Source organism: Brachyhypopomus gauderio, chromosome 1 (genome assembly GCF_052324685.1).
Source record: "Brachyhypopomus gauderio isolate BG-103 chromosome 1, BGAUD_0.2, whole genome shotgun sequence".
Classification (NCBI taxonomy): domain Eukaryota; kingdom Metazoa; phylum Chordata; class Actinopteri; order Gymnotiformes; family Hypopomidae; genus Brachyhypopomus; species Brachyhypopomus gauderio.
The window spans coordinates 44,030,689-44,053,873 of NC_135211.1; the positions used below are offsets into that span (position 1 = coordinate 44,030,689).

At 44.3% G+C, this 23,185-nt stretch overlaps 47 non-coding genes across 47 annotated transcripts; 27 read left to right on the forward strand and 20 right to left on the reverse strand.

The window, feature by feature from the left end:
- Positions 1-366: 366 nt before the first annotated feature.
- On the forward strand, positions 367-439 carry trnaa-agc (transfer RNA alanine (anticodon AGC)). Its single transcript has one exon. It is a non-coding gene; the product is annotated as a tRNA-Ala (tRNA).
- A 289-nt stretch (positions 440-728) lies between these two features.
- trnai-aau (transfer RNA isoleucine (anticodon AAU)) lies at positions 729-802 on the reverse strand. The gene has a single exon. It is a non-coding gene; the product is annotated as a tRNA-Ile (tRNA).
- A 333-nt stretch (positions 803-1,135) lies between these two features.
- On the forward strand, positions 1,136-1,208 carry trnaa-agc (transfer RNA alanine (anticodon AGC)). Its single transcript has one exon. It is a non-coding gene; the product is annotated as a tRNA-Ala (tRNA).
- A 289-nt stretch (positions 1,209-1,497) lies between these two features.
- Positions 1,498-1,571, reverse strand: trnai-aau (transfer RNA isoleucine (anticodon AAU)). Its single transcript has one exon. It is a non-coding gene; the product is annotated as a tRNA-Ile (tRNA).
- Positions 1,572-2,673: 1,102 nt separating this feature from the next.
- trnaa-agc (transfer RNA alanine (anticodon AGC)) lies at positions 2,674-2,746 on the forward strand. Its single transcript has one exon. It is a non-coding gene; the product is annotated as a tRNA-Ala (tRNA).
- Positions 2,747-3,035: 289 nt separating this feature from the next.
- Positions 3,036-3,109, reverse strand: trnai-aau (transfer RNA isoleucine (anticodon AAU)). The gene has a single exon. It is a non-coding gene; the product is annotated as a tRNA-Ile (tRNA).
- A 333-nt stretch (positions 3,110-3,442) lies between these two features.
- On the forward strand, positions 3,443-3,515 carry trnaa-agc (transfer RNA alanine (anticodon AGC)). The gene has a single exon. It is a non-coding gene; the product is annotated as a tRNA-Ala (tRNA).
- A 696-nt stretch (positions 3,516-4,211) lies between these two features.
- trnaa-agc (transfer RNA alanine (anticodon AGC)) lies at positions 4,212-4,284 on the forward strand. The gene has a single exon. It is a non-coding gene; the product is annotated as a tRNA-Ala (tRNA).
- Positions 4,285-4,573: 289 nt separating this feature from the next.
- Positions 4,574-4,647, reverse strand: trnai-aau (transfer RNA isoleucine (anticodon AAU)). Its single transcript has one exon. It is a non-coding gene; the product is annotated as a tRNA-Ile (tRNA).
- A 333-nt stretch (positions 4,648-4,980) lies between these two features.
- Positions 4,981-5,053, forward strand: trnaa-agc (transfer RNA alanine (anticodon AGC)). The gene has a single exon. It is a non-coding gene; the product is annotated as a tRNA-Ala (tRNA).
- Positions 5,054-5,749: 696 nt separating this feature from the next.
- trnaa-agc (transfer RNA alanine (anticodon AGC)) lies at positions 5,750-5,822 on the forward strand. The gene has a single exon. It is a non-coding gene; the product is annotated as a tRNA-Ala (tRNA).
- Positions 5,823-6,111: 289 nt separating this feature from the next.
- trnai-aau (transfer RNA isoleucine (anticodon AAU)) lies at positions 6,112-6,185 on the reverse strand. The gene has a single exon. It is a non-coding gene; the product is annotated as a tRNA-Ile (tRNA).
- A 333-nt stretch (positions 6,186-6,518) lies between these two features.
- On the forward strand, positions 6,519-6,591 carry trnaa-agc (transfer RNA alanine (anticodon AGC)). Its single transcript has one exon. It is a non-coding gene; the product is annotated as a tRNA-Ala (tRNA).
- Positions 6,592-7,287: 696 nt separating this feature from the next.
- On the forward strand, positions 7,288-7,360 carry trnaa-agc (transfer RNA alanine (anticodon AGC)). Its single transcript has one exon. It is a non-coding gene; the product is annotated as a tRNA-Ala (tRNA).
- Positions 7,361-7,649: 289 nt separating this feature from the next.
- trnai-aau (transfer RNA isoleucine (anticodon AAU)) lies at positions 7,650-7,723 on the reverse strand. The gene has a single exon. It is a non-coding gene; the product is annotated as a tRNA-Ile (tRNA).
- A 333-nt stretch (positions 7,724-8,056) lies between these two features.
- Positions 8,057-8,129, forward strand: trnaa-agc (transfer RNA alanine (anticodon AGC)). Its single transcript has one exon. It is a non-coding gene; the product is annotated as a tRNA-Ala (tRNA).
- A 289-nt stretch (positions 8,130-8,418) lies between these two features.
- trnai-aau (transfer RNA isoleucine (anticodon AAU)) lies at positions 8,419-8,492 on the reverse strand. The gene has a single exon. It is a non-coding gene; the product is annotated as a tRNA-Ile (tRNA).
- Positions 8,493-9,187: 695 nt separating this feature from the next.
- Positions 9,188-9,261, reverse strand: trnai-aau (transfer RNA isoleucine (anticodon AAU)). The gene has a single exon. It is a non-coding gene; the product is annotated as a tRNA-Ile (tRNA).
- A 333-nt stretch (positions 9,262-9,594) lies between these two features.
- trnaa-agc (transfer RNA alanine (anticodon AGC)) lies at positions 9,595-9,667 on the forward strand. Its single transcript has one exon. It is a non-coding gene; the product is annotated as a tRNA-Ala (tRNA).
- A 696-nt stretch (positions 9,668-10,363) lies between these two features.
- On the forward strand, positions 10,364-10,436 carry trnaa-agc (transfer RNA alanine (anticodon AGC)). Its single transcript has one exon. It is a non-coding gene; the product is annotated as a tRNA-Ala (tRNA).
- A 696-nt stretch (positions 10,437-11,132) lies between these two features.
- trnaa-agc (transfer RNA alanine (anticodon AGC)) lies at positions 11,133-11,205 on the forward strand. Its single transcript has one exon. It is a non-coding gene; the product is annotated as a tRNA-Ala (tRNA).
- A 289-nt stretch (positions 11,206-11,494) lies between these two features.
- On the reverse strand, positions 11,495-11,568 carry trnai-aau (transfer RNA isoleucine (anticodon AAU)). The gene has a single exon. It is a non-coding gene; the product is annotated as a tRNA-Ile (tRNA).
- Positions 11,569-11,901: 333 nt separating this feature from the next.
- Positions 11,902-11,974, forward strand: trnaa-agc (transfer RNA alanine (anticodon AGC)). The gene has a single exon. It is a non-coding gene; the product is annotated as a tRNA-Ala (tRNA).
- A 289-nt stretch (positions 11,975-12,263) lies between these two features.
- trnai-aau (transfer RNA isoleucine (anticodon AAU)) lies at positions 12,264-12,337 on the reverse strand. Its single transcript has one exon. It is a non-coding gene; the product is annotated as a tRNA-Ile (tRNA).
- A 694-nt stretch (positions 12,338-13,031) lies between these two features.
- trnai-aau (transfer RNA isoleucine (anticodon AAU)) lies at positions 13,032-13,105 on the reverse strand. Its single transcript has one exon. It is a non-coding gene; the product is annotated as a tRNA-Ile (tRNA).
- A 333-nt stretch (positions 13,106-13,438) lies between these two features.
- trnaa-agc (transfer RNA alanine (anticodon AGC)) lies at positions 13,439-13,511 on the forward strand. Its single transcript has one exon. It is a non-coding gene; the product is annotated as a tRNA-Ala (tRNA).
- A 696-nt stretch (positions 13,512-14,207) lies between these two features.
- trnaa-agc (transfer RNA alanine (anticodon AGC)) lies at positions 14,208-14,280 on the forward strand. Its single transcript has one exon. It is a non-coding gene; the product is annotated as a tRNA-Ala (tRNA).
- A 289-nt stretch (positions 14,281-14,569) lies between these two features.
- Positions 14,570-14,643, reverse strand: trnai-aau (transfer RNA isoleucine (anticodon AAU)). The gene has a single exon. It is a non-coding gene; the product is annotated as a tRNA-Ile (tRNA).
- Positions 14,644-14,976: 333 nt separating this feature from the next.
- On the forward strand, positions 14,977-15,049 carry trnaa-agc (transfer RNA alanine (anticodon AGC)). The gene has a single exon. It is a non-coding gene; the product is annotated as a tRNA-Ala (tRNA).
- A 289-nt stretch (positions 15,050-15,338) lies between these two features.
- trnai-aau (transfer RNA isoleucine (anticodon AAU)) lies at positions 15,339-15,412 on the reverse strand. Its single transcript has one exon. It is a non-coding gene; the product is annotated as a tRNA-Ile (tRNA).
- A 333-nt stretch (positions 15,413-15,745) lies between these two features.
- On the forward strand, positions 15,746-15,818 carry trnaa-agc (transfer RNA alanine (anticodon AGC)). Its single transcript has one exon. It is a non-coding gene; the product is annotated as a tRNA-Ala (tRNA).
- Positions 15,819-16,107: 289 nt separating this feature from the next.
- Positions 16,108-16,181, reverse strand: trnai-aau (transfer RNA isoleucine (anticodon AAU)). The gene has a single exon. It is a non-coding gene; the product is annotated as a tRNA-Ile (tRNA).
- A 333-nt stretch (positions 16,182-16,514) lies between these two features.
- trnaa-agc (transfer RNA alanine (anticodon AGC)) lies at positions 16,515-16,587 on the forward strand. Its single transcript has one exon. It is a non-coding gene; the product is annotated as a tRNA-Ala (tRNA).
- Positions 16,588-16,876: 289 nt separating this feature from the next.
- Positions 16,877-16,950, reverse strand: trnai-aau (transfer RNA isoleucine (anticodon AAU)). Its single transcript has one exon. It is a non-coding gene; the product is annotated as a tRNA-Ile (tRNA).
- Positions 16,951-17,283: 333 nt separating this feature from the next.
- On the forward strand, positions 17,284-17,356 carry trnaa-agc (transfer RNA alanine (anticodon AGC)). Its single transcript has one exon. It is a non-coding gene; the product is annotated as a tRNA-Ala (tRNA).
- Positions 17,357-17,645: 289 nt separating this feature from the next.
- trnai-aau (transfer RNA isoleucine (anticodon AAU)) lies at positions 17,646-17,719 on the reverse strand. Its single transcript has one exon. It is a non-coding gene; the product is annotated as a tRNA-Ile (tRNA).
- Positions 17,720-18,052: 333 nt separating this feature from the next.
- On the forward strand, positions 18,053-18,125 carry trnaa-agc (transfer RNA alanine (anticodon AGC)). Its single transcript has one exon. It is a non-coding gene; the product is annotated as a tRNA-Ala (tRNA).
- Positions 18,126-18,821: 696 nt separating this feature from the next.
- trnaa-agc (transfer RNA alanine (anticodon AGC)) lies at positions 18,822-18,894 on the forward strand. Its single transcript has one exon. It is a non-coding gene; the product is annotated as a tRNA-Ala (tRNA).
- A 289-nt stretch (positions 18,895-19,183) lies between these two features.
- trnai-aau (transfer RNA isoleucine (anticodon AAU)) lies at positions 19,184-19,257 on the reverse strand. The gene has a single exon. It is a non-coding gene; the product is annotated as a tRNA-Ile (tRNA).
- Positions 19,258-19,590: 333 nt separating this feature from the next.
- trnaa-agc (transfer RNA alanine (anticodon AGC)) lies at positions 19,591-19,663 on the forward strand. The gene has a single exon. It is a non-coding gene; the product is annotated as a tRNA-Ala (tRNA).
- Positions 19,664-19,952: 289 nt separating this feature from the next.
- On the reverse strand, positions 19,953-20,026 carry trnai-aau (transfer RNA isoleucine (anticodon AAU)). The gene has a single exon. It is a non-coding gene; the product is annotated as a tRNA-Ile (tRNA).
- Positions 20,027-20,359: 333 nt separating this feature from the next.
- Positions 20,360-20,432, forward strand: trnaa-agc (transfer RNA alanine (anticodon AGC)). Its single transcript has one exon. It is a non-coding gene; the product is annotated as a tRNA-Ala (tRNA).
- A 696-nt stretch (positions 20,433-21,128) lies between these two features.
- On the forward strand, positions 21,129-21,201 carry trnaa-agc (transfer RNA alanine (anticodon AGC)). Its single transcript has one exon. It is a non-coding gene; the product is annotated as a tRNA-Ala (tRNA).
- Positions 21,202-21,897: 696 nt separating this feature from the next.
- Positions 21,898-21,970, forward strand: trnaa-agc (transfer RNA alanine (anticodon AGC)). The gene has a single exon. It is a non-coding gene; the product is annotated as a tRNA-Ala (tRNA).
- A 289-nt stretch (positions 21,971-22,259) lies between these two features.
- Positions 22,260-22,333, reverse strand: trnai-aau (transfer RNA isoleucine (anticodon AAU)). Its single transcript has one exon. It is a non-coding gene; the product is annotated as a tRNA-Ile (tRNA).
- Positions 22,334-22,666: 333 nt separating this feature from the next.
- Positions 22,667-22,739, forward strand: trnaa-agc (transfer RNA alanine (anticodon AGC)). The gene has a single exon. It is a non-coding gene; the product is annotated as a tRNA-Ala (tRNA).
- Positions 22,740-23,028: 289 nt separating this feature from the next.
- trnai-aau (transfer RNA isoleucine (anticodon AAU)) lies at positions 23,029-23,102 on the reverse strand. The gene has a single exon. It is a non-coding gene; the product is annotated as a tRNA-Ile (tRNA).
- Between the last annotated feature and the right edge of the window lie 83 nt (positions 23,103-23,185).

The window sequence follows — 23,185 nt, forward strand, 5'->3', positions numbered from 1 at the left end:
GCACCACTCTCTAACCAGCTGAGCTAACCGGCCTACATGATGGAGTCTTTCTGCAAGTTGTGTGGCTGAGGTAGGCCTGTTCCATGAAAGTATACAAATGGTATGAGGAGGGATGTCTGCGGTAATCGACCAAGCACAGACATTAGTTGACACCTCCAGTTTCCTTCTCTTCTTGGTTGATTGGCGGTCAACGATCAAATTAAATCTACTCAACCTTTGAGCCACTGCTAAAATGCAAGTCCATGCAGCTGTTCACAGTAAAGAAATGTAAAAATCATCAATTGCAGTGTCTGTAGAGCTTTGCACTCTCAGTTTGGACTTGAGCTTTTGTCCAGGATCTGAACAACAAGAGCACTGAGCCTACAAGGGGAATTAGCTCAAGTGGTAGAGCGCTCGCTTAGCATGCGAGAGGTAGTGGGATCGATGCCCACATTCTCCATTATAGGCATTTCAGTCATGCTCGATAGTGAAAAAGAAAATTGGTGCATGTTTTTTGACCCTGACGCTTCCATAATTCTTTTCACACACTACATGCCAAATCTCTGTTAGAATGTGTCACCTTAAACATGTGATTCGTACTATATGAGTACTCAACAATAAGGGCTCGCACATGTCAAGAGTCCACACCGTCCGACAAGACTTTCTGATCTCCACCATACAAGTTGGCATTTGAGAGACCCAAAATAACACTAATCCGCCTCATATCTGATCCAAAAGACTATCATCAATGGCCCGTATGGGGATCAAACCCATGACCTTGGCGTTATTAGCACCACGCTCTAACCAGCTGAGCTAACCGGCCTACATGATGGAGGCTTTCTGCAAGTTGTGTGGCTGAGGTAGGCCTGTTCCATGAAAGTATACAAATGGTATGAGGAGGGATGTTTGCGGTAATCGACCAAGCACAGACATTAGTTGACACCTCCAGTTTCCTTCTCTTCTTGGTTGATTGGCGGTCAACGATCAAATTAAATCTACTCAACCTTTGAGCCACTGCTAAAATGCAAGTCCATGCAGCTGTTCACAGTAAAGAAATGTAAAAATCATCAATTGCAGTGTCTGTAGAGCTTTGCACTCTCAGTTTGGACTTGAGCTTTTGTCCAGGATCTGAACAACAAGAACACTGAGCCTCGTAGGGGAATTAGCTCAAGTGGTAGAGCGCTCGCTTAGCATGCGAGAGGTAGTGGGATCGATGCCCACATTCTCCATTATAGGCATTTCAGTCATGCTCGATAGTGAAAAAGAAAATTGGTGCATGTTTTTTGACCCTGAAGCTTCCATAATTCTTTTCACACACTACATGCCAAATCTCTGTTAGAATGTGTCACCTTAAACATGTGATTCGTACTATATGAGTACTCAACAATAAGGGCTCACACATGTCAAGAGTCCACACCGTCCGACAAGACTTTCTGATCTCAACCATACAAGTTGGCATTTGAGAGACCCAAAATAACACTAATCCGCCTCATATCTGATCCAAAAGACTATCATCAATGGCCCGTATGGGGATCGAACCCATGACCTTGGCGTTATTAGCACCACGCTCTAACCAGCTGAGCTAACCGGCCTACATGAGGGAGGCTTTCTGCAAGTTGTGTGGCTGAGGTAGGCCTGTTCCATGAAAGTATACAAATGGTATGAGGAGGGATGTCTGCGGTAATCGACCAAGCACAGACATTAGTTGACACCTCCAGTTTCCTTCTCTTCTTGGTTGATTGGCGGTCAATGATCAAATTAAATCTACTCAACCTTTGAGCCACTGCTAAAATGCAAGTCCATGCAGCTGTTCACAGTAAAGAAATGTAAAAATCATCAATTGCAGTGTCTGTAGAGCTTTGCACTCTCAGTTTGGACTTGAGCTTTTGTCCAGGATCTGAACAACAAGAGCACTGAGCCTAGTAGGGGAATTAGCTCAAGTGGTAGAGCGCTCGCTTAGCATGCGAGAGGTAGTGGGATTGATGCCCACATTCTCCATTATAGGCATTTCAGTCATGCTCGATAGTGAAAAAGAAAATTGGTGCATGTTTTTTGACCCTGACGCTTCCATAATTCTTTTCACACACTACATGCCAAATCTCTGTTAGAATGTGTCACCTTAAACATGTGATTCGTACTATATGAGTACTCAACAATAAGGGCTCGCACATGTCAAGAGTCCACACCGTCCGACAAGACTTTCTGATCTCCACCATACAAGTTGGAATTTGAGAGACCCAAAATAACACTAATCCGCCTCATATCTGATCCAAAAGACTATCATCAATGGCCCGTATGGGGATCGAACCCATGACCTTGGCATTATTACCACCACGCTCTAACCAGCTGAGCTAACCGGCCTACATGATGGATGCTTTCTGCAAGTTGTGTGGCTGAGGTAGGCCTTTTCCATGAAAGTATACAAATGGTATGAGGAGGGATGTCTGCGTTAATCGACCAAGCACAGACATTAGTTGACACCTCCAGTTCCCTTCTCTTCTTGGTTGATTGGCGGTCAACGATCAAATTAAATCTACTCAACCTTTGAGCCACTGCTAAAATGCAAGTCCATGCAGCTGTTCACAGTAAAGAAATGTAAAAATCATCAATTGCAGTGTCTGTAGAGCTTTGCACTCTCAGTTTGGACTTGAGCTTTTGTCCAGGATCTGAACAACAAGAGCACTGAGCCTACTAGGGGAATTAGCTCAAGTGGTAGAGCGCTCGCTTAGCATGTGAGAGGTAGTGGGATCGATGCCCACATTCTCCATTATAGGCATTTCAGTCATGCTCGATAGTGAAAAAGAAAATTGGTGCATGTTTTTTTACCCTGACGCTTCCATAATTCTTTTCACACACTACATGCCAAATCTCTGTTAGAATGTGTCACCTTAAACATGTGATTCGTACTATATGAGTACTCAACAATAAGGGCTCGCACATGTCAAGAGTCCACACCGTCCGACAAGACTTTCTGATCTCCACCATACAAGTTGGAATTTGAGAGACCCAAAATAACACTAATCCGCCTCATATCTGATCCAAAAGACTATCATCAATGGCCCGTATGGGGATCGAACCCATGACCTTGGCGTTATTAGCACCACGCTCTAACCAGCTGAGCTAACCGGCCTACATGATGGAGGCTTTCTGCAAGTTGTGTGGCTGAGGTAGGCCTGTTCCATGAAAGTATACAAATGGTATGAGGAGGGATGTCTGCGGTAATCGACCAAGCACAGACATTAGTTGACACCTCCAGTTTCCTTCTCTTCTTGGTTGATTGGCGGTCAACGATCAAATTAAATCTACTCAACCTTTGAGCCACTGCTAAAATGCAAGTCCATGCAGCTGTTCACAGTAAAGAAATGTAAAAATCATCAATTGCAGTGTCTGTAGAGCTTTGCACTCTCAGTTTGGACTTGAGCTTTTGTCCAGGATCTGAACAACAAGAGCACTGAGCTTCCTAGGGGAATTAGCTCAAGTGGTAGAGCGCTCGCTTAGCATGCGAGAGGTAGTGGGATCGATGCCCACATTCTCCATTATAGGCATTTCAGTCATGCTCGATAGTGAAAAAGAAAATTGGTGCATGTTTTTTGACCCTGACGCTTCCATAATTCTTTTCACACACTACATGCCAAATCTCTGTTAGAATGTGTCACCTTAAACATGTGATTCGTACTATATGAGTACTCAACAATAAGGGCTCGCACATGTCAAGAGTCCACACCGTCCGACAAGACTTTCTGATCTCCACCATACAAGTTGGCATTTGAGAGACCCAAAATAACACTAATCCGCCTCATATCTGATCCAAAAGACTATCATCAATGGCCCGTATGGGGATCGAACCTATGACCTTGGCGTTATTAGCACCACGCTCTAACCAGCTGAGCTAACCGGCCTACATGATGGAGTCTTTCTGCAAGTTGTGTGGCTGAGGTAGGCCTGTTCCATGAAAGTATACAAATGGTATGAGGAGGGATGTCTGCGGTAATCGACCAAGCACAGACATTAGTTGACACCTCCAGTTTCCTTCTCTTCTTGGTTGATTGGCGGTCAACGATCAAATTAAATCTACTCAACCTTTGAGCCACTGCTAAAATGCAAGTCCATGCAGCTGTTCACAGTAAAGAAATGTAAAAATCATCAATTGCAGTGTCTGTAGAGCTTTGCACTCTCAGTTTGGACTTGAGCTTTTGTCCAGGATCTGAACAACAAGAGCACTGAGCCTACAAGGGGAATTAGCTCAAGTGGTAGAGCGCTCGCTTAGCATGCGAGAGGTAGTGGGATCGATGCCCACATTCTCCATTATAGGCATTTCAGTCATGCTCGATAGTGAAAAAGAAAATTGGTGCATGTTTTTTGACCCTGACACTTCCATAATTCTTTTCACACACTACATGCCAAATCTCTGTTAGAATGTGTCACCTTAAACATGTGATTCGTACTATATGAGTACTCAACAATAAGGGCTTGCACATGTCAAGAGTCCACACCGTCCGACAAGACTTTCTGATCTCCACCATACAAGTTGGCATTTGAGAGACCCAAAATAACACTAATCCGCCTCATATCTGATCCAAAAGACTATCATCAATGGCCCGTATGGGGATCGAACCCATGACCTTGGCGTTATTAGCACCACGCTCTAACCAGCTGAGCTAACCGGCCTACATGATGGAGGCTTTCTGCAAGTTGTGTGGCTGAGGTAGGCCTGTTCCATGAAAGTATACAAATGGTATGAGGAGGGATGTCTGCGGTAATCGACCAAGCACAGACATTAGTTGACACCTCCAGTTTCCTTCTCTTCTTGGTTGATTGGCGGTCAACGATCAAATTAAATCTACTCAACCTTTGAGCCACTGCTAAAATGCAAGTCCATGCAGCTGTTCACAGTAAAGAAATGTAAAAATCATCAATTGCAGTGTCTGTAGAGCTTTGCACTCTCAGTTTGGACTTGAGCTTTTGTCCAGGATCTGAACAACAAGAGCACTGAGCCTACAAGGGGAATTAGCTCAAGTGGTAGAGCGCTCGCTTAGCATGCGAGAGGTAGTGGGATCGATGCCCACATTCTCCATTATAGGCATTTCAGTCATGCTCGATAGTGAAAAAGAAAATTGGTGCATGTTTTTTGACCCTGACGCTTCCATAATTCTTTTCACACACTACATGCCAAATCTCTGTTAGAATGTGTCACCTTAAACATGTGATTCGTACTATATGAGTACTCAACAATAAGGGCTTGCACATGTCAAGAGTCCACACCGTCCGACAAGACTTTCTGATCTCCACCATACAAGTTGGCATTTGAGAGACCCAAAATAACACTAATCCGCCTCATATCTGATCCAAAAGACTATCATCAATGGCCCGTATGGGGATCGAACCCATGACCTTGGCATTATTAGCACCACTCTCTAACCAGCTGAGCTAACCGGCCTACATGATGGAGGCTTTCTGCAAGTTGTGTGGCTGAGGTAGGCCTGTTCCATGAAAGTATACAAATGGTATGAGGAGGGATGTCTGCGGTAATCGACCAAGCACAGACATTAGTTGACACCTCCAGTTTCCTTCTCTTCTTGGTTGATTGGCGGTCAACGATCAAATTAAATCTACTCAACCTTTGAGCCACTGCTCAAATGCAAGTCCATGCAGCTGTTCACAGTAAAGAAATGTAAAAATCATCAATTGCAGTGTCTGTAGAGCTTTGCACTCTCAGTTTGGACTTGAGCTTTTGTCCAGGATCTGAACAACAAGAGCACTGAGCCTACAAGGGGAATTAGCTCAAGTGGTAGAGCGCTCGCTTAGCATGCGAGAGGTAGTGGGATCGATGCCCACATTCTCCATTATAGGCATTTCAGTCATGCTCGATAGTGAAAAAGAAAATTGGTGCATGTTTTTTGACCCTGACGCTTCCATAATTCTTTTCACACACTACATGCCAAATCTCTGTTAGAATGTGTCACCTTAAACATGTGATTCGTACTATATGAGTACTCAACAATAAGGGCTTGCACATGTCAAAAGTCCACACCGTCCGACAAGACTTTCTGATCTCCACCATACAAGTTGGCATTTGAGAGACCCAAAATAACACTAATCCGCCTCATATCTGATCCAAAAGACTATCATCAAAGGCCCGTATGGGGATCGAACCCATGACCTTGGCGTTATTAGCACCACGCTCTAACCAGCTGAGCTAACCGGCCTACATGATGGAGTCTTTCTGCAAGTTGTGTGGCTGAGGTAGGCCTGTTCCATGAAAGTATACAAATGGTATGAGGAGGGATGTCTGCGGTAATCGACCAAGCACAGACATTAGTTGACACCTCCAGTTTCCTTCTCTTCTTGGTTGATTGGCGGTCAACGATCAAATTAAATCTACTCAACCTTTGAGCCACTGCTAAAATGCAAGTCCATGCAGCTGTTCACAGTAAAGAAATGTAAAAATCATCAATTGCAGTGTCTGTAGAGCTTTGCACTCTCAGTTTGGACTTGAGCTTTTGTCCAGGATCTGAACAACAAGAGCACTGAGCCTACAAGGGGAATTAGCTCAAGTGGTAGAGCGCTCGCTTAGCATGCGAGAGGTAGTGGGATCGATGCCCACATTCTCCATTATAGGCATTTCAGTCATGCTCGATAGTGAAAAAGAAAATTGGTGCATGTTTTTTGACCCTGACGCTTCCATAATTCTTTTCACACACTACATGCCAAATCTCTGTTAGAATGTGTCACCTTAAACATGTGATTCGTACTATATGAGTACTCAACAATAAGGGCTTGCACATGTCAAGAGTCCACACCGTCCGACAAGACTTTCTGATCTCCACCATACAAGTTGGCATTTGAGAGACCCAAAATAACACTAATCCGCCTCATATCTGATCCAAAAGACTATCATCAATGGCCCGTATGGGGATCGAACCCATGACCTTGGCATTATTAGCACCACTCTCTAACCAGCTGAGCTAACCGGCCTACATGATGGAGTCTTTCTGCAAGTTGTGTGGCTGAGGTAGGCCTGTTCCATGAAAGTATACAAATGGTATGAGGAGGGATGTCTGCGGTAATCGACCAAGCACAGACATTAGTTGACACCTCCAGTTTCCTTCTCTTCTTGGTTGATTGGCGGTCAACGATCAAATTAAATCTACTCAACCTTTGAGCCACTGCTAAAATGCAAGTCCATGCAGCTGTTCACAGTAAAGAAATGTAAAAATCATCAATTGCAGTGTCTGTAGAGCTTTGCACTCTCAGTTTGGACTTGAGCTTTTGTCCAGGATCTGAACAACAAGAGCACTGAGCCTACAAGGGGAATTAGCTCAAGTGGTAGAGCGCTCGCTTAGCATGCGAGAGGTAGTGGGATCGATGCCCACATTCTCCATTATAGGCATTTCAGTCATGCTCGATAGTGAAAAAGAAAATTGGTGCATGTTTTTTGACCCTGACGCTTCCATAATTCTTTTCACACACTACATGCCAAATCTCTGTTAGAATGTGTCACCTTAAACATGTGATTCGTACTATATGAGTACTCAACAATAAGGGCTTGCACATGTCAAAAGTCCACACCGTCCGACAAGACTTTCTGATCTCCACCATACAAGTTGGCATTTGAGAGACCCAAAATAACACTAATCCGCCTCATATCTGATCCAAAAGACTATCATCAATGGCCCGTATGGGGATCGAACCCATGACCTTGGCGTTATTAGCACCACGCTCTAACCAGCTGAGCTAACCGGCCTACATGATGGAGGCTTTCTGCAAGTTGTGTGGCTGAGGTAGGCCTGTTCCATGAAAGTATACAAATGGTATGAGGAGGGATGTCTGCGGTAATCGACCAAGCACAGACATTAGTTGACACCTCCAGTTTCCTTCTCTTCTTGGTTGATTGGCGGTCAACGATCAAATTAAATCTACTCAACCTTTGAGCCACTGCTAAAATGCAAGTCCATGCAGCTGTTCACAGTAAAGAAATGTAAAAATCATCAATTGCAGTGTCTGTAGAGCTTTGCACTCTCAGTTTGGACTTGAGCTTTTGTCCAGGATCTGAACAACAAGAACACTGAGCCTACAAGGGGAATTAGCTCAAGTGGTAGAGCGCTCGCTTAGCATGCGAGAGGTAGTGGGATCGATGCCCACATTCTCCATTATAGGCATTTCAGTCATGCTCGATAGTGAAAAAGAAAATTGGTGCATGTTTTTTGACCCTGACGCTTCCATAATTCTTTTCACACACTACATGCCAAATCTCTGTTAGAATGTGTCACCTTAAACATGTGATTCGTACTATATGAGTACTCAACAATAAGGGCTTGCACATGTCAAAAGTCCACACCGTCCGACAAGACTTTCTGATCTCCACCATACAAGTTGGCATTTGAGAGACCCAAAATAACACTAATCCGCCTCATATCTGATCCAAAAGACTATCATCAATGGCCCGTATGGGGATCGAACCCATGACCTTGGCGTTATTAGCACCACGCTCTAACCAGCTGAGCTAACCGGCCTACATGATGGAGGCTTTCTGCAAGTTGTGTGGCTGAGGTAGGCCTGTTCCATGAAAGTATACAAATGGTATGAGGAGGGATGTCTGCGGTAATCGACCAAGCACAGACATTAGTTGACACCTCCAGTTTCCTTCTCTTCTTGGTTGATTGGCGGTCAACGATCAAATTAAATCTACTCAACCTTTGAGCCACTGCTAAAATGCAAGTCCATGCAGCTGTTCACAGTAAAGAAATGTAAAAATCATCAATTGCAGTGTCTGTAGAGCTTTGCACTCTCAGTTTGGACTTGAGCTTTTGTCCAGGATCTGAACAACAAGAACGCTGAGCCTCGTAGGTGAATTAGCTCAAGTGGTAGAGCGCTCGCTTAGCATGCGAGAGGTAGTGAGATCGATGCCCACATTCTCCATTATAGGCATTTCAGTCATGCTCGATAGTGAAAAAGAAAATTGGTGCATGTTTTTTGACCCTGACGCTTCCATAATTCTTTTCACACACTACATGCCAAATCTCTGTTAGAATGTGTCACCTTAAACATGTGATTCGTACTATATGAGTACTCAACAATAAGGGCTTGCACATGTCAAGAGTCCACACCGTCCGACAAGACTTTCTGATCTCCACCATACAAGTTGGCATTTGAGAGACCCAAAATAACACTAATCCGCCTCATATCTGATCCAAAAGACTATCATCAATGGCCCGTATGGGGATCGAACCCATGACCTTGGCGTTATTAGCACCACGCTCTAACCAGCTGAGCTAACCGGCCTACATGATGGAGTCTTTCTGCAAGTTGTGTGGCTGAGGTAGGCCTGTTCCATGAAAGTATACAAATGGTATGAGGAGGGATGTCTGCGGTAATCGACCAAGCACAGACATTAGTTGACACCTCCAGTTTCCTTCTCTTCTTGGTTGATTGGCGGTCAACGATCAAATTAAATCTACTCAACCTTTGAGCCACTGCTAAAATGCAAGTCCATGCAGCTGTTCACAGTAAAGAAATGTAAAAATCATCAATTGCAGTGTCTGTAGAGCTTTGCACTCTCAGTTTGGACTTGAGCTTTTGTCCAGGATCTGAACAACAAGAGCACTGAGCCTACAAGGGGAATTAGCTCAAGTGGTAGAGCGCTCGCTTAGCATGCGAGAGGTAGTGGGATCGATGCCCACATTCTCCATTATAGGCATTTCAGTCATGCTCGATAGTGAAAAAGAAAATTGGTGCATGTTTTTTGACCCTGACGCCTCCATAATTCTTTTCACACACTACATGCCAAATCTCTGTTAGAATGTGTCACCTTAAACATGTGATTCGTACTATATGAGTACTCAACAATAAGGGCTTGCACATGTCAAGAGTCCTCACCGTCCGACAAGACTTTCTGATCTCCACCATACAAGTTGGCATTTGAGAGACCCAAAATAACACTAATCCGCCTCATATCTGATCCAAAAGACTATCATCAATGGCCCGTATGGGGATCGAACCCATGACCTTGGCATTATTAGCACCACTCTCTAACCAGCTGAGCTAACCGGCCTACATGATGGAGTCTTTCTGCAAGTTGTGTGGCTGAGGTAGGCCTGTTCCATGAAAGTATACAAATGGTATGAGGAGGGATGTCTGCGGTAATCAACCAAGCACAGACATTAGTTGACACCTCCAGTTTCCTTCTCTTCTTGGTTGATTGGCGGTCAACGATCAAATTAAATCTACTCAACCTTTGAGCCACTGCTAAAATGCAAGTCCATGCAGCTGTTCACAGTAAAGAAATGTAAAAATCATCAATTGCAGTGTCTGTAGAGCTTTGCACTCTCAGTTTGGACTTGAGCTTTTGTCCAGGATCTGAACAACAAGAGCACTGAGCCTACAAGGGGAATTAGCTCAAGTGGTAGAGCGCTCGCTTAGCATGCGAGAGGTAGTGGGATCGATGCCCACATTCTCCATTATAGGCATTTCAGTCATGCTCGATAGTGAAAAAGAAAATTGGTGCATGTTTTTTGACCCTGACGCTTCCATAATTCTTTTCACACACTACATGCCAAATCTCTGTTAGAATGTGTCACCTTAAACATGTGATTCGTACTATATGAGTACTCAACAATAAGGGCTTGCACATGTCAAGAGTCCTCACCGTCCGACAAGACTTTCTGATCTCCACCATACAAGTTGGCATTTGAGAGACCCAAAATAACACTAATCCGCCTCATATCTGATCCAAAAGACTATCATCAATGGCCCGTATGGGGATCGAACCCATGACCTTGGCATTATTAGCACCACTCTCTAACCAGCTGAGCTAACCGGCCTACATGATGGAGTCTTTCTGCAAGTTGTGTGGCTGAGGTAGGCCTGTTCCATGAAAGTATACAAATGGTATGAGGAGGGATGTCTGCGGTAATCAACCAAGCACAGACATTAGTTGACACCTCCAGTTTCCTTCTCTTCTTGGTTGATTGGCGGTCAACGATCAAATTAAATCTACTCAACCTTTGAGCCACTGCTAAAATGCAAGTCCATGCAGCTGTTCACAGTAAAGAAATGTAAAAATCATCAATTGCAGTGTCTGTAGAGCTTTGCACTCTCAGTTTGGACTTGAGCTTTTGTCCAGGATCTGAACAACAAGAGCACTGAGCCTACAAGGGGAATTAGCTCAAGTGGTAGAGCGCTCGCTTAGCATGCGAGAGGTAGTGGGATCGATGCCCACATTCTCCATTATAGGCATTTCAGTCATGCTCGATAGTGAAAAAGAAAATTGGTGCATGTTTTTTGACCCTGACGCTTCCATAATTCTTTTCACACACTACATGCCAAATCTCTGTTAGAATGTGTCACCTTAAACATGTGATTCGTACTATATGAGTACTCAACAATAAGGGCTTGCACATGTCAAAAGTCCACACCGTCCGACAAGACTTTCTGATCTCCACCATACAAGTTGGCATTTGAGAGACCCAAAATAACACTAATCCGCCTCATATCTGATCCAAAAGACTATCATCAATGGCCCGTATGGGGATCGAACCCATGACCTTGGCGTTATTAGCACCACGCTCTAACCAGCTGAGCTAACCGGCCTACATGATGGAGTTTTTCTGCAAGTTGTGTGGCTGAGGTAGGCCTGTTCCATGAAAGTATACAAATGGTATGAGGAGGGATGTCTGCGGTAATCGACCAAGCACAGACATTAGTTGACACCTCCAGTTTCCTTCTCGTCTTGGTTGATTGGCGGTCAACGATCAAATTAAATCTACTCAACCTTTGAGCCACTGCTAAAATGCAAGTCCATGCAGCTGTTCACAGTAAAGAAATGTAAAAATCATCAATTGCAGTGTCTGTAGAGCTTTGCACTCTCAGTTTGGACTTGAGCTTTTGTCCAGGATCTGAACAACAAGAGCACTGAGCCTACAAGGGGAATTAGCTCAAGTGGTAGAGCGCTCGCTTAGCATGCGAGAGGTAGTGGGATCGATGCCCACATTCTCCATTATAGGCATTTCAGTCATGCTCGATAGTGAAAAAGAAAATTGGTGCATGTTTTTTGACCCTGACGCTTCCATAATTCTTTTCACACACTACATGCCAAATCTCTGTTAGAATGTGTCACCTTAAACATGTGATTCGTACTATATGAGTACTCAACAATAAGGGCTTGCACATGTCAAAAGTCCACACCGTCCGACAAGACTTTCTGATCTCCACCATACAAGTTGGCATTTGAGAGACCCAAAATAACACTAATCCGCCTCATATCTGATCCAAAAGACTATCATCAATGGCCCGTATGGGGATCGAACCCATGACCTTGGCGTTATTAGCACCACGCTCTAACCAGCTGAGCTAACCGGCCTACATGATGGAGGCTTTCTGCAAGTTGTGTGGCTGAGGTAGGCCTGTTCCATGAAAGTATACAAATGGTATGAGGAGGGATGTCTGCGGTAATCGACCAAGCACAGACATTAGTTGACACCTCCAGTTTCCTTCTCTTCTTGGTTGATTGGCGGTCAACGATCAAATTAAATCTACTCAACCTTTGAGCCACTGCTAAAATGCAAGTCCATGCAGCTGTTCACAGTAAAGAAATGTAAAAATCATCAATTGCAGTGTCTGTAGAGCTTTGCACTCTCAGTTTGGACTTGAGCTTTTGTCCAGGATCTGAACAACAAGAACACTGAGCCTCGTAGGTGAATTAGCTCAAGTGGTAGAGCGCTCGCTTAGCATGCGAGAGGTAGTGAGATCGATGCCCACATTCTCCATTATAGGCATTTCAGTCATGCTCGATAGTGAAAAAGAAAATTGGTGCATGTTTTTTGACCCTGACACTTCCATAATTCTTTTCACACACTACATGCCAAATCTCTGTTAGAATGTGTCACCTTAAACATGTGATTCGTACTATATGAGTACTCAACAATAAGGGCTTGCACATGTCAAAAGTCCACACCGTCCGACAAGACTTTCTGATCTCCACCATACAAGTTGGCATTTGAGAGACCCAAATAACACTAATCCGCCTCATATCTGATCCAAAAGACTATCATCAATGGCCCGTATGGGGATCGAACCCATGACCTTGGCGTTATTAGCACCACGCTCTAACCAGCTGAGCTAACCGGCCTACATGATGGAGTCTTTCTGCAAGTTGTGTGGCTGAGGTAGGCCTGTTCCATGAAAGTATACAAATGGTATGAGGAGGGATGTCTGCGGTAATCGACCAAGCACAGACATTAGTTGACACCTCCAGTTTCCTTCTCTTCTTGGTTGATTGGCGGTCAACGATCAAATTAAATCTACTCAACCTTTGAGCCACTGCTAAAATGCAAGTCCATGCAGCTGTTCACAGTAAAGAAATGTAAAAATCATCAATTGCAGTGTCTGTAGAGCTTTGCACTCTCAGTTTGGACTTGAGCTTTTGTCCAGGATCTGAACAACAAGAGCACTGAGCCTACAAGGGGAATTAGCTCAAGTGGTAGAGCGCTGGCTTAGCATGCGAGAGGTAGTGGGATCGATGCCCACATTCTCCATTATAGGCATTTCAGTCATGCTCGATAGTGAAAAAGAAAATTGGTGCATGTTTTTTGACCCTGACGCTGCCATAATTCTTTTCACACACTACATGCCAAATCTCTGTTAGAATGTGTCACCTTAAACATGTGATTCGTACTATATGAGTACTCAACAATAAGGGCTTGCACATGTCAAGAGTCCACACCGTCCGACAAGACTTTCTGATCTCCACCATACAAGTTGGCATTTGAGAGACCCAAAATAACACTAATCCGCCTCATATCTGATCCAAAAGACTATCATCAATGGCCCGTATGGGGATCGAACCCATGACCTTGGCATTATTAGCACCACTCTCCAACCAGCTGAGCTAACCGGCCTACATGATGGAGTCTTTCTGCAAGTTGTGTGGCTGAGGTAGGCCTGTTCCATGAAAGTATACAAATGGTATGAGGAGGGATGTCTGCGGTAATCGACCAAGCACAGACATTAGTTGACACCTCCAGTTTCCTTCTCTTCTTGGTTGATTGGCGGTCAACGATCAAATTAAATCTACTCAACCTTTGAGCCACTGCTAAAATGCAAGTCCATGCAGCTGTTCACAGTAAAGAAATGTAAAAATCATCAATTGCAGTGTCTGTAGAGCTTTGCACTCTCAGTTTGGACTTGAGCTTTTGTCCAGGATCTGAACAACAAGAGCACTGAGCCTACAAGGGGAATTAGCTCAAGTGGTAGAGCGCTCGCTTAGCATGCGAGAGGTAGTGGGATCGATGCCCACATTCTCCATTATAGGCATTTCAGTCATGCTCGATAGTGAAAAAGAAAATTGGTGCATGTTTTTTGACCCTGACGCTTCCATAATTCTTTTCACACACTACATGCCAAATCTCTGTTAGAATGTGTCACCTTAAACATGTGATTCGTACTATATGAGTACTCAACAATAAGGGCTTGCACATGTCAAAAGTCCACACCGTCCGACAAGACTTTCTGATCTCCACCATACAAGTTGGCATTTGAGAGACCCAAAATAACACTAATCCGCCTCATATCTGATCCAAAAGACTATCATCAATGGCCCGTATGGGGATCGAACCCATGACCTTGGCGTTATTAGCACCACGCTCTAACCAGCTGAGCTAACCGGCCTACATGATGGAGGCGTTCTGCAAGTTGTGTGGCTGAGGTAGGCCTGTTCCATGAAAGTATACAAATGGTATGAGGAGGGATGTCTGCGGTAATCGACCAAGCACAGACATTAGTTGACACCTCCAGTTTCCTTCTCTTCTTGGTTGATTGGCGGTCAACGATCAAATTAAATCTACTCAACCTTTGAGCCACTGCTAAAATGCAAGTCCATGCAGCTGTTCACAGTAAAGAAATGTAAAAATCATCAATTGCAGTGTCTGTAGAGCTTTGCACTCTCAGTTTGGACTTGAGCTTTTGTCCAGGATCTGAACAACAAGAGCACTGAGCCTACAAGGGGAATTAGCTCAAGTGGTAGAGCGCTCGCTTAGCATGCGAGAGGTAGTGGGATCGATGCCCACATTCTCCATTATAGGCATTTCAGTCATGCTCGATAGTGAAAAAGAAAATTGGTGCATGTTTTTTGACCCTGACGCTTCCATAATTCTTTTCACACACTACATGCCAAATCTCTGTTAGAATGTGTCACCTTAAACATGTGATTCGTACTATATGAGTACTCAACAATAAGCGCTTGCACATGTCAAGAGTCCACACCGTCCGACAAGACTTTCTGATCTCCACCATACAAGTTGGCATTTGAGAGACCCAAAATAACACTAATCCGCCTCATATCTGATCCAAAAGACTATCATCAATGGCCCGTATGGGGATCGAACCCATGACCTTGGCGTTATTAGCACCACGCTCTAACCAGCTGAGCTAACCGGCCTACATGATGGAGGCTTTCTGCAAGTTGTGTGGCTGAGGTAGGCCTGTTCCATGAAAGTATACAAATGGTATGAGGAGGGATGTCTGCGGTAATCGACCAAGCACAGACATTAGTTGACACCTCCAGTTTCCTTCTCTTCTTGGTTGATTGGCGGTCAACGATCAAATTAAATCTACTCAACCTTTGAGCCACTGCTAAAATGCAAGTCCATGCAGCTGTTCACAGTAAAGAAATGTAAAAATCATCAATTGCAGTGTCTGTAGAGCTTTGCACTCTCAGTTTGGACTTGAGCTTTTGTCCAGGATCTGAACAACAAGAGCACTGAGCCTAGTAGGGGAATTAGCTCAAGTGGTAGAGCGCTCGCTTAGCATGCGAGAGGTAGTGGGATCGATGCCCACATTCTCCATTATAGGCATTTCAGTCATGCTCGATAGTGAAAAAGAAAATTGGTGCATGTTTTTTGACCCTGACGCTTCCATAATTCTTTTCACACACTACATGCCAAATCTCTGTTAGAATGTGTCACCTTAAACATGTGATTCGTACTATATGAGTACTCAACAATAAGGGCTCGCACATGTCAAGAGTCCACACCGTCCGACAAGACTTTCTGATCTCCACCATACAAGTTGGAATTTGAAAGACCCAAAATAACACTAATCCGCCTCATATCTGATCCAAAAGACTATCATCAATGGCCCGTATGGGGATCGAACCCATGACCTTGGCGTTATTAGCACCACGCTCTAACCAGCTGAGCTAACCGGCCTACATGATGGAGTCTTTCTGCAAGTTGTGTGGCTGAGGTAGGCCTGTTCCATGAAAGTATACAAATGGTATGAGGAGGGATGTCTGCGGTAATCGACCAAGCACAGACATTAGTTGACACCTCCAGTTTCCTTCTCTTCTTGGTTGATTGGCGGTCAACGATCAAATTAAATCTACTCAACCTTTGAGCCACTGCTAAAATGCAAGTCCATGCAGCTGTTCACAGTAAAGAAATGTAAAAATCATCAATTGCAGTGTCTGTAGAGCTTTGCACTCTCAGTTTGGACTTGAGCTATTGTCCAGGATCTGAACAACAAGAGCACTGAGCCTCGTAGGGGAATTAGCTCAAGTGGTAGAGCGCTCGCTTAGCATGCGAGAGGTAGTGGGATCGATGCCCACATTCTCCATTATAGGCATTTCAGTCATGCTCGATAGTGAAAAAGAAAATTGGTGCATGGTTTTTGACCCTGACGCCTCCATAATTCTTTTCACACACTACATGCCAAATCTCTGTTAGAATGTGTCACCTTAAACATGTGATTCGTACTATATGAGTACTCAACAATAAGGGCTCGCACATGTCAAGAGTCCACACCGTCCGACAAGACTTTCTGATCTCCACCATACAAGTTGGCATTTGAGAGACCCAAAACAACACTAATCCGCCTCATATCTGATCCAAAAGACTATCATCAATGGCCCGTATGGGGATCGAACCCATGACCTTGGCGTTATTAGCACCACGCTCTAACCAGCTGAGCTAACCGGCCTACATGATGGTGGCTTTCTGCAAGTTGTGTGGCTGAGGTAGGCCTGTTCCATGAAAGTATACAAATGGTATGAGGAGGGATGTCTGCGGTAATCGACCAAGCACAGACATTAGTTGACACCTCCAGTTTCCTTCTCTTCTTGGTTGATTGGCGGTCAACGATCAAATTAAATCTACTCAACCTTTGAGCCACTGCTAAAATGCAAGTCCATGCAGCTGTTCACAGTAAAGAAATGTAAAAATCATCAATTGCAGTGTCTGTAGAGCTTTGCACTCTCAGTTTGGACTTGAGCTTTTGTCCAGGATCTGAACAACAAGAGCACTGAGCCTAGTAGGGGAATTAGCTCAAGTGGTAGAGCGCTCGCTTAGCATGCGAGAGGTAGTGGGATCGATGCCCACATTCTCCATTATAGGCATTTCAGTCATGCTCGATAGTGAAAAAGAAAATTGGTGCATGTTTTTTGACCCTGACGCTTCCATAATTCTTTTCACACACTACATGCCAAATCTCTGTTAGAATGTGTCACCTTAAACATGTGATTCGTACTATATGAGTACTCAACAATAAGGGCTCGCACATGTCAAGAGTCCACACCGTCCGACAAGACTTTCTGATCTCCACCATACAAGTTGGAATTTGAGAGACCCAAAATAACACTAATCCGCCTCATATCTGATCCAAAAGACTATCATCAATGGCCCGTATGGGGATCGAACCCATGACCTTGGCGTTATTAGCACCACGCTCTAACCAGCTGAGCTAACCGGCCTACATGATGGAGGCTTTCTGCAAGTTGTGTGGCTGAGGTAGGCCTGTTCCATGAAAGTATACAAATGGTATGAGGAGGGATGTCTGCGGTAATCGACCAAGCACAGACATTAGTTGACACCTCCAGTTTCCTTCTCTTCTTGGTTGATTGGCGGTCAACGATCAAATTAAATCTACTCAACCTTTGAGCCACTGCTAAAATGCAAGTCCATGCAGCTGTTCACAGTAAAGAAATGTAAAAATCATCAATTGCAGTGTCTGTAGAGCTTTGCACTCTCAGTTTGGACTTGAGCTTTTGTCCAGGATCTGAACAACAAGAGCACTGAGCTTCCTAGGGGAATTAGCTCAAGTGGTAGAGCGCTCGCTTAGCATGCGAGAGGTAGTGGGATCGATGCCCACATTCTCCATTATAGGCATTTCAGTCATGCTCGATAGTGAAAAAGAAAATTGGTGCATGTTTTTTGACCCTGACGCTTCCATAATTCTTTTCACACACTACATGCCAAATCTCTGTTAGAATGTGTCACCTTAAACATGTGATTCGTACTATATGAGTACTCAACAATAAGGGCTCGCACATGTCAAGAGTCCACACCGTCCGACAAGACTTTCTGATCTCCACCATACAAGTTGGCATTTGAGAGACCCAAAATAACACTAATCCGCCTCATATCTGATCCAAAAGACTATCATCAATGGCCCGTATGGGGATAGAACCCATGACCTTGGCGTTATTAGCACCACGCTCTAACCAGCTGAGCTAACCGGCCTACATGATGGAGTCTTTCTGCAAGTTGTGTGGCTGAGGTAGGCCTGTTCCATGAAAGTATACAAATGGTATGAGGAGGGATGTCTGCGGTAATCGACCAAGCACAGACATTAGTTGACACCTCCAGTTTCCTTCTCTTCTTGGTTGATTGGCGGTCAACGATCAAATTAAATCTACTCAACCTTTGAGCCACTGCTCAAATGCAAGTCCATGCAGCTGTTCACAGTAAAGAAATGTAAAAATCATCAATTGCAGTGTCTGTAGAGCTTTGCACTCTCAGTTTGGACTTGAGCTTTTGTCCAGGATCTGAACAACAAGAGCACTGAGCCTACAAGGGGAATTAGCTCAAGTGGTAGAGCGCTCGCTTAGCATGCGAGAGGTAGTGGGATCGATGCCCACATTCTCCATTATAGGCATTTCAGTCATGCTCGATAGTGAAAAAGAAAATTGGTGCATGTTTTTTGACCCTGACACTTCCATAATTCTTTTCACACACTACATGCCAAATCTCTGTTAGAATGTGTCACCTTAAACATGTGATTCGTACTATATGAGTACTCAACAATAAGGGCTTGCACATGTCAAGAGTCCACACCGTCCGACAAGACTTTCTGATCTCCACCATACAAGTTGGCATTTGAGAGACCCAAAATAACACTAATCCGCCTCATATCTGATCCAAAAGACTATCATCAATGGCCCGTATGGGGATCGAACCCATGACCTTGGCGTTATTAGCACCACGCTCTAACCAGCTGAGCTAACCGGCCTACATGATGGAGGCTTTCTGCAAGTTGTGTGGCTGAGGTAGGCCTGTTCCATGAAAGTATACAAATGGTATGAGGAGGGATGTCTGCGGTAATCGACCAAGCACAGACATTAGTTGACACCTCCAGTTTCCTTCTCTTCTTGGTTGATTGGCGGTCAACGATCAAATTAAATCTACTCAACCTTTGAGCCACTGCTAAAATGCAAGTCCATGCAGCTGTTCACAGTAAAGAAATGTAAAAATCATCAATTGCAGTGTCTGTAGAGCTTTGCACTCTCAGTTTGGACTTGAGCTTTTGTCCAGGATCTGAACAACAAGAGCACTGAGCCTAGTAGGGGAATTAGCTCAAGTGGTAGAGCGCTCGCTTAGCATGCGAGAGGTAGTGGGATCGATGCCCACATTCTCCATTATAGGCATTTCAGTCATGCTCGATAGTGAAAAAGAAAATTGGTGCATGTTTTTTGACCCTGACGCTTCCATAATTCTTTTCACACACTACATGCCAAATCTCTGTTAGAATGTGTCACCTTAAACATGTGATTCGTACTATATGAGTACTCAACAATAAGGGCTCGCACATGTCAAGAGTCCACACCGTCCGACAAGACTTTCTGATCTCCACCATACAAGTTGGAATTTGAGAGACCCAAAATAACACTAATCCGCCTCATATCTGATCCAAAAGACTATCATCAATGGCCCGTATGGGGATCGAACCCATGACCTTGGCGTTATTAGCACCACGCTCTAACCAGCTGAGCTAACCGGCCTACATGATGGAGTCTTTCTGCAAGTTGTGTGGCTGAGGTAGGCCTGTTCCATGAAAGTATACAAATGGTATGAGGAGGGATGTCTGCGGTAATCGACCAAGCACAGACATTAGTTGACACCTCCAGTTTCCTTCTCTTCTTGGTTGATTGGCGGTCAACGATCAAATTAAATCTACTCAACCTTTGAGCCACTGCTAAAATGCAAGTCCATGCAGCTGTTCACAGTAAAGAAATGTAAAAATCATCAATTGCAGTGTCTGTAGAGCTTTGCACTCTCAGTTTGGACTTGAGCTTTTGTCCAGGATCTGAACAACAAGAGCACTGAGCCTACAAGGGGAATTAGCTCAAGTGGTAGAGCGCTCGCTTAGCATGCGAGAGGTAGTGGGATCGATGCCCACATTCTCCATTATAGGCATTTCAGTCATGCTCGATAGTGAAAAAGAAAATTGGTGCATGTTTTTTGACCCTGACGCCTCCATAATTCTTTTCACACACTACATGCCAAATCTCTGTTAGAATGTGTCACCTTAAACATGTGATTCGTACTATATGAGTACTCAACAATAAGGGCTTGCACATGTCAAGAGTCCTCACCGTCCGACAAGACTTTCTGATCTCCACCATACAAGTTGGCATTTGAGAGACCCAAAATAACACTAATCCGCCTCATATCTGATCCAAAAGACTATCATCAATGGCCCGTATGGGGATCGAACCCATGACCTTGGCATTATTAGCACCACTCTCTAACCAGCTGAGCTAACCGGCCTACATGATGGAGTCTTTCTGCAAGTTGTGTGGCTGAGGTAGGCCTGTTCCATGAAAGTATACAAATGGTATGAGGAGGGATGTCTGCGGTAATCAACCAAGCACAGACATTAGTTGACACCTCCAGTTTCCTTCTCTTCTTGGTTGATTGGCGGTCAACGATCAAATTAAATCTACTCAACCTTTGAGCCACTGCTAAAATGCAAGTCCATGCAGCTGTTCACAGTAAAGAAATGTAAAAATCATCAATTGCAGTGTCTGTAGAGCTTTGCACTCTCAGTTTGGACTTGAGCTTTTGTCCAGGATCTGAACAACAAGAGCACTGAGCCTACAAGGGGAATTAGCTCAAGTGGTAGAGCGCTCGCTTAGCATGCGAGAGGTAGTGGGATCGATGCCCACATTCTCCATTATAGGCATTTCAGTCATGCTCGATAGTGAAAAAGAAAATTGGTGCATGTTTTTTGACCCTGACGCTTCCATAATTCTTTTCACACACTACATGCCAAATCTCTGTTAGAATGTGTCACCTTAAACATGTGATTCGTACTATATGAGTACTCAACAATAAGGGCTTGCACATGTCAAGAGTCCTCACCGTCCGACAAGACTTTCTGATCTCCACCATACAAGTTGGCATTTGAGAGACCCAAAATAACACTAATCCGCCTCATATCTGATCCAAAAGACTATCATCAATGGCCCGTATGGGGATTGAACCCATGACCTTGGCATTATTAGCACCACTCTCTAACCAGCTGAGCTAACCGGCCTACATGATGGAGTCTTTCTGCAAGTTGTGTGGCTGAGGTAGGCCTGTTCCATGAAAGTATACAAATGGTATGAGGAGGGATGTCTGCGGTAATCAACCAAGCACAGACATTAGTTGACACCTCCAGTTTCCTTCTCTTCTTGGTTGATTGGCGGTCAACGATCAAATTAAATCTACTCAACCTTTGAGCCACTGCTAAAATGCAAGTCCATGCAGCTGTTCACAGTAAAGAAATGTAAAAATCATCAATTGCAGTGTCTGTAGAGCTTTGCACTCTCAGTTTGGACTTGAGCTTTTGTCCAGGATCTGAACAACAAGAGCACTGAGCCTACAAGGGGAATTAGCTCAAGTGGTAGAGCGCTCGCTTAGCATGCGAGAGGTAGTGGGATCGATGCCCACATTCTCCATTATAGGCATTTCAGTCATGCTCGATAGTGAAAAAGAAAATTGGTGCATGTTTTTTGACCCTGACGCTTCCATAATTCTTTTCACACACTACATGCCAAATCTCTGTTAGAATGTGTCACCTTAAACATGTGATTCGTACTATATGAGTACTCAACAATAAGGGCTTGCACATGTCAAAAGTCCACACCGTCCGACAAGACTTTCTGATCTCCACCATACAAGTTGGCATTTGAGAGACCCAAAATAACACTAATCCGCCTCATATCTGATCCAAAAGACTATCATCAATGGCCCGTATGGGGATCGAACCCATGACCTTGGCGTTATTAGCACCACGCTCTAACCAGCTGAGCTAACCGGCCTACATGATGGAGTCTTTCTGCAAGTTGTGTGGCTGAGGTAGGCCTGTTCCATGAAAGTATACAAATGGTATGAGGAGGGATGTCTGCGGTAATCGACCAAGCACAGACATTAGTTGACACCTCCAGTTTCCTTCTCTTCTTGGTTGATTGGCGGTCAACGATCAAATTAAATCTACTCAACCTTTGAGCCACTGCTAAAATGCAAGTCCATGCAGCTGTTCACAGTAAAGAAATGTAAAAATCATCAATTGCAGTGTCTGTAGAGCTTTGCACTCTCAGTTTGGACTTGAGCTTTTGTCCAGGATCTGAACAACAAGAGCACTGAGCCTACAAGGGGAATTAGCTCAAGTGGTAGAGCGCTCGCTTAGCATGCGAGAGGTAGTGGGATCGATGCCCACATTCTCCATTATAGGCATTTCAGTCATGCTCGATAGTGAAAAAGAAAATTGGTGCATGTTTTTTGACCCTGACGCTTCCATAATTCTTTTCACACACTACATGCCAAATCTCTGTTAGAATGTGTCACCTTAAACATGTGATTCGTACTATATGAGTACTCAACAATAAGGGCTTGCACATGTCAAAAGTCCACACCGTCCGACAAGACTTTCTGATCTCCACCATACAAGTTGGCATTTGAGAGACCCAAAATAACACTAATCCGCCTCATATCTGATCCAAAAGACTATCATCAATGGCCCGTATGGGGATCGAACCCATGACCTTGGCGTTATTAGCACCACGCTCTAACCAGCTGAGCTAACCGGCCTACATGATGGAGGCTTTCTGCAAGTTGTGTGGCTGAGGTAGGCCTGTTCCATGAAAGTATACAAATGGTATGAGGAGGGATGT